The sequence below is a fragment of the Octodon degus genome, unplaced genomic scaffold (genome assembly GCF_000260255.1).
Source record: "Octodon degus isolate 3935 unplaced genomic scaffold, OctDeg1.0 scaffold00119, whole genome shotgun sequence".
NCBI classification, from domain to species: domain Eukaryota; kingdom Metazoa; phylum Chordata; class Mammalia; order Rodentia; family Octodontidae; genus Octodon; species Octodon degus.
Genome location: NW_004524695.1, coordinates 3287222 through 3293142, shown reverse-complemented (window position 1 = coordinate 3293142; position 5921 = coordinate 3287222).

Below are 5921 nucleotides of genomic sequence, written 5' to 3'. Positions count from 1 at the left end.
AAGAAGAAGAAGAAGAAGAAGAAGAAGAAGAAGAAGAAGAAGAAGAAGAAGAAGAAGAAGAAGAAGAAGAAGAAGAAGAAGAAGAAGAAGAAGAAGAATGTGGATAGCAGGGGAGGGGAGGGTTAGGGATCAGAGCAGCGCTCTGTGCCATCTCCCTCTGCTATTCAACTTCCTACCCCAATCTACTTGGCACCAATTCACAAGTAATTTTTGATCCATTGTCACCAATCCAACTAGAAAGTCCCTTTATTTCACACCCAGCGCTCATCCCCACTGGTGCTTCTCTTTCTGGTTTAGTGCTTTAATTCTCCCATGGAAGCAGGATATAGTGAACTCCCTGAGTTTTACAAATGTCCTCACTCATACTGCGAATCCCGTGACCAAGGCTCAGAGACACAGCCTGGAAACGTCCAGACCTAAAATCCCAACATGTTCTCGAGAAGCTTCAACCAGGTTCAGCAGTAAAAGTCAACGTAAGCATGTTTTACCTCTGCCTGTGATGAAGAGAAAAATATTGAAAGTTAGACAGTCATTTCTCACTCTGGTGGAGATGAAGTGATATTCCTGTGCATGTTAAGCTTTCTGAAAGAGTGGTCTGTTGCTAATTTGGAATTCAAACACATACAGAGAGAGAGAGAGAGAGAGAGAGAGAGAGAGAGAGAGAGAGAGAGACAGACAGACAGACAGAGACAGACAGACAGAGACAGACAGAGACAGACAGACAGACAGACAGACAGACAGACAGACAGACAGACAGAAACAGACAGAAAGACAGAGACACAGAGAGAGACAGAGACAGAAAGACAGTGACACAGAGACAGACAGAGACAGAGAGAGCACTGTAGCCAATTTCTGCAGTGTAAACATCTGCTTACCATGACCAATTTCAAGCTATCAATGGCCCTGGACTCCTGAATATTAACACTTCATTCTTCTCAGCCAGAATTAGTGGATTTGAGCCCTCATGGTCTCTGGCCAGATTCTCTGAACTTGAGAAAGAAGCTTCAAAGGCAGAAAAGCAAACAGCACCTGCAGCTGTCTGTTTGCTGAAATTGGCCTTGGGCTCAAGCAGTTAAGGCAGTAAACCTAGTAGTTTAGGAAGGAGATGGGGGAGGGGAGGGAGAAATAATAATGGCAGGCAACACTGTTCAAATCAGGAGATTATTTGATGAAAGTGATTTATAGTGTTGTAAGATAAATTCCCTCCACAACTCATAACTCTCAGTGGAAGTCAGGCTACCTGTCAATGCTGCAGGGATGATATTCTTGGAAAAAGAGCCATGCCAGTGTTCCCATTGGGGGTATTGTAACATGGAGAAGGGACACCACATGCAAGGCACTGAGGCTGAGATAATTCCTACTTCAGTAAAGCAGAGAAGCAGGGCCAGTGAAACAAAGCAGCCCAGCTTACCACACTGGCCTAGTAGTCCTCGGAGAGGTGGGAAGCAGCCCTCTGCCTGAAGAATGAAGGCTCCAGTGAAATGTATTTGGCTCTCCAAAGCCAGGGAGACCCCAGCAGATACCTGTATGACAAAGTCACCCCTTTCACAGTCTACTATTGTGGTGTTGAATCTTGGAGTCAAACATGTGGCCCAGAGTTGAGCAGTTGTCACCCGACAGGTCTGAACCCAAAGGCTAAAGGTAAGCACAGGTGAGAGAAAAATTGGAAAGAAGGGTTTTCTAAATGGGTAAAGCTTTAGTCCAGAAAGTCAGTACAAAAATGTATTGAGCCAAAATTACATTAGCTGTCTCCCATAACCAGAGCCCAGCAGCAGAGAGCAGAGATGCAACAGTGCCAATAGATGGCCCCAGAGCCTGGGGACAGTTTTCCCTGTCCCTGCTGGTCTGTCAGAACTTGGACAGATGATAATGGTAAAGACAGATGTTCCTGGATAAATCCTGAGGGGACTTGACTGACCTTTTCAAATACAAAAGTTACATGTCTTGTTATATAGGTCTTGCTTTGTCTTGGTCTTAACCATCCAGCAGAAAGGTATAAAAATGAGGTATATAAAGTAAAGCCATATTAATATGCTGAGCTATAAAAGGCTCTAGTCAACAACTTCTGTGGATAACTCACTGCTATTGTGGACTACTGGACTGTGTTGGATTGTTTTGCTGAATTCAAGCACCTATAATATTTAGATGCCAATAGAATACCCATCTCTGACAGGACTGAACTGCAGAGGGGGGATACACAGGAAGGACCATTTTGTATTTGTATATACAGAATAGTTAGGATAGACGTATGGCTGCTTTCGTTTGGTTCAGTGAGCGGAAGGATTTGTAGTAGTAGTGTTTGGAAAGGATGTCCTGGCTGCTTCTTGTGCTGTGGATGACCACTGAGAAGATAACAATGTGCAATGTATAAATTATTGAAAATGTCCTATTAATCAGCTTGGAAAGTGTCTCATTGATATTTGTTTCTCAGTGAAATAAAATAAAATAATAAATATTTTTTAAAAAGACATGTTCTTGCTGTGTGCAGCTCACTCCTCCTCTTGGAAGAGCAGACACTAGCCTGTGGCTGCGGTGACAATCCCCTTTGTGAGTATAAGTCTCTGAGTGCTGCTCTAGGTATTGCCAGCATTGGAGGATATTAACCTGCCTGGTTAAACCACAGGTGGACATGGTCAGTATCAGCAGCCACGAGGCTCAGTATCAACAGCTATGTTACAGGCCAGGAATAGCACCTCTAGTTGCATGGATTCCTTTTTGTCCCCTTTGTACAGAGAACAAGAAAAAAGAGCAACAGACTTATGAAGAAGCTGATTATTTTTGAAAAACTTGCCCAATTTTTCATGGGATAAATTCTTTTGCTCTTTAGCCACATGCAGGGAGCTCAGCAATTAGCCTGCTGCAGGGACCTGAGGAGAATGTCACACAGCCAGACGCTCCCTAGAATGCATCTTGGTGGTTTGCTCAGGGCTCACTTAGCTCTACATTACTGATTCAGAGCTCAAACACGGCACTCCAGGGGGCTGAGCAAGATCCTTTGGATGCCTAACGTCACCCCTCCGTCACACCTCCTGCTGAGTCATCTGGCAAAGTCACCATCACTGCTGCCCCTTCTCTGCACCCCACTGGTCTCCTCCACCTTCGCCCTCCCACGCTGAACTCTCCAAGAGGTCTTTCTGTACCCAGTCTCACCCTTTGCCACACAACACCCCAGAGTCATCTTTCTGAAGAACAAAACTGATAATATTACTTTTGAATATAATCCATGCAATCAATTCCCACTGCTCTTACGATCAAGGACAACCTGTTCAGAATGACCTGGGAGGTCTGAGATGGGGGAGCAACTCCTCTCACCACCACCTCCATCACTCCCCACACTCCCACCCACTGCTCCTGTGACACCCTGAACTCAGGGAAATGACTTTCTTTCTCTGCTCTCTGGAGCTTCCTGCCTGCTGGTACCTCTGGCATAAACAGTGGCCTCTTTTCCCCTTTGCCTAATTAAATCTGATTTATTCTTTCAGGTGGATGGAGTTCATTCTGAAAAGCTTGTGCTAACCTTAGTGAGAGACTCATGCACAGAGCAGCGCTCACCACACTCTGCTGCTTGGAGTCAGCACATGTGGCCCCACCACTCTGTGACTTCTGCAAAAGCGGGCACTGTGCTTGTCTCCTTCACAGATCTGTCATCTGTGTCACCAGCTAGAACTACACATAGTTGGTGTTATAGTTTACAGTTACAGTGTACCTCCAACATCTCCAGTGTTGAGAAGCACAGTTTTGGGGAGCACCTGGAACATGGGAGCACTATACTCTTCAGGGGATTAATTCATCGATGTTATCCTCTTCAGTGGATTAATTCATTGATATGCTCTTAGGTGAATGTGCTGCTAGAAGGAGGAGCTTGTTGGAGGAAAGGAATCACTGAGGGGTGCCTTTAGAGGTCTCTCTCCCTTCTGCTCCTCCTCTCTCTGCATCCTGGCTGCTGTTGGTTGAACAACTGTCTTTGGCAAAACCTGTCTATCATGTTGATTCTAGCTTGGAACCAGCCAACCACAAACTGAGTTCTCTGAACTGATGAAAAAACTCTGCTTGCTAAGTTGCGGGGGTTTGGGGGGGGTATTTTGTCCCATGGACAGAAAAGTGGACTAACACAGTCTATATATAATCAGTAGCTATTGCACATAGGAGACAAGAGGGCTGAGTAAGCATACTGTGCTTCACTGTGTATTACCCTGAGCAAATTTTAAAAATCCAACATCGCCATGAGCCCTGAATGGTTTTTCTCAGTCTCTGATCTTTTGTTTGTTTCTTTGCAGATCTCAAATCTCCTTAGAGCTCCTTTTGGGCCGGGGGCTTGACAGACAGATCATGAACACTGGGGAGCACATGCAACGTCCTTCTGGCCCCTGCCTGGCATGGTCTCCATGGGTTGGGAAGCCCTGCTGATTCACTTGAGAAACATTTATGAATATAATTCCTAATAAGGCAGAGTCTCAAAGGATTCTTACATATACCACTTGAACAGCAAAAGAAGTCATCCTTTCCTTTGTATTATCTTCAGAGAATGTTTATATCATCAGTTGATTTCCATTTTCTTCAAATTCTTGGAAGAAAATCATGCTGCAGACAGGTTCATTTGTTTTTATGTGTTTTTAAAATTAGAATATATGGGAGTTGGAGGGGAAAGGTCCTAAAATTCAGTGTAGAACCATTTTCCTAATATTATAGGGTACCAACTAAAGGAAAAATGCAAGAGGGAAGTGAGTAGGATGGAGGAAGGGCACTGAGCAAGAGGAAGCCCACTTACCTGTTCCTCTGCCCTCTAGACCTTACTACTGCCAAGGATGAGAGACAGCATCACCCATGTACAGAAACTGCTAAGAAAGCTCTATTTGTCAAGTCTAATTGGAAGAGAAAACACAGACAGGAGAGAAACAGACAGAGAGACATGAAGAGATAGAGACAGAGATAGAGAAACAGACAGAAGACGAAAAAGACTTCCAGAATATATTTGAGAAATACTTCCAGAAAAATACACACCTGTGTAAGGATTCAAAAAGTATTTGGGGGAACAAACCTCTCATACCCATCTTGCTCATGGTATAGTATAGCCATAATTCATAGTAACAAGAAACTGATCAACAAGGAATGGAGTGAGCACCCACTATGTTCCTGGCCTGACATTTGGTATAGTTTAGTGCTTCAGGGAACTATGGAAGGTGAGGTAGAAATACCTCACAGCAAGCAGAAATAGCAAAATGACACCAGCATTTGGAGGCAGACTCATTTATGTCAGCGGGCACTGATCAGAATCACCCCCAGAATATCAGCCCCTGATCTCCGGTAGCCTAAGGTTTACATGAGATCAGCAAGCAGGAAGCCCAGAGGCAGAATGGCTCATCAGGAAGGGAGTTTCTCATGCAGTGTGCATCACAGGGACCAGTTGATTCTAAGAGACAGGAGCAATGGGCACTGGAACAGGAACTACTACTTGGGCAACTTAGAAACTAAGTACACTGGCTTAGGGGTGGGCATTTTCTGTTACAATGTCTCTGCCCTCATGAAATTTTAAATCTTGTTGGACAGCCAATGCATGTGGGAAAAAAAATATACATGGATATGGCCAAAGAGTTTACATGTTAAAGACCCTGAATTTCAATTTGCCAAATGATAATGAGGAGTCATATTCCCACCAGAAGGGTTAGCATCAAAAGGCTCCAAACGTCACCAGGAACCCTCTAACACTACGGGTAGAACTGTGAAATAGCACACCCACTTGGGAGACTGTTTGGCAGTTTCTGAAAAAAACTAAACATATGCTACTCTTTATTAATCCAAGGAGGTGGCCCTCTGATACCAAAAAAAAAAAAAAAAAAGAAGAAGAAGAAGAAGAAGAAGAAGAAGAAGAAGAAGAAGAAGAAGAAGAAGAAGAAGAAGAAGAAGAAGAAGAAGAAGAAGAA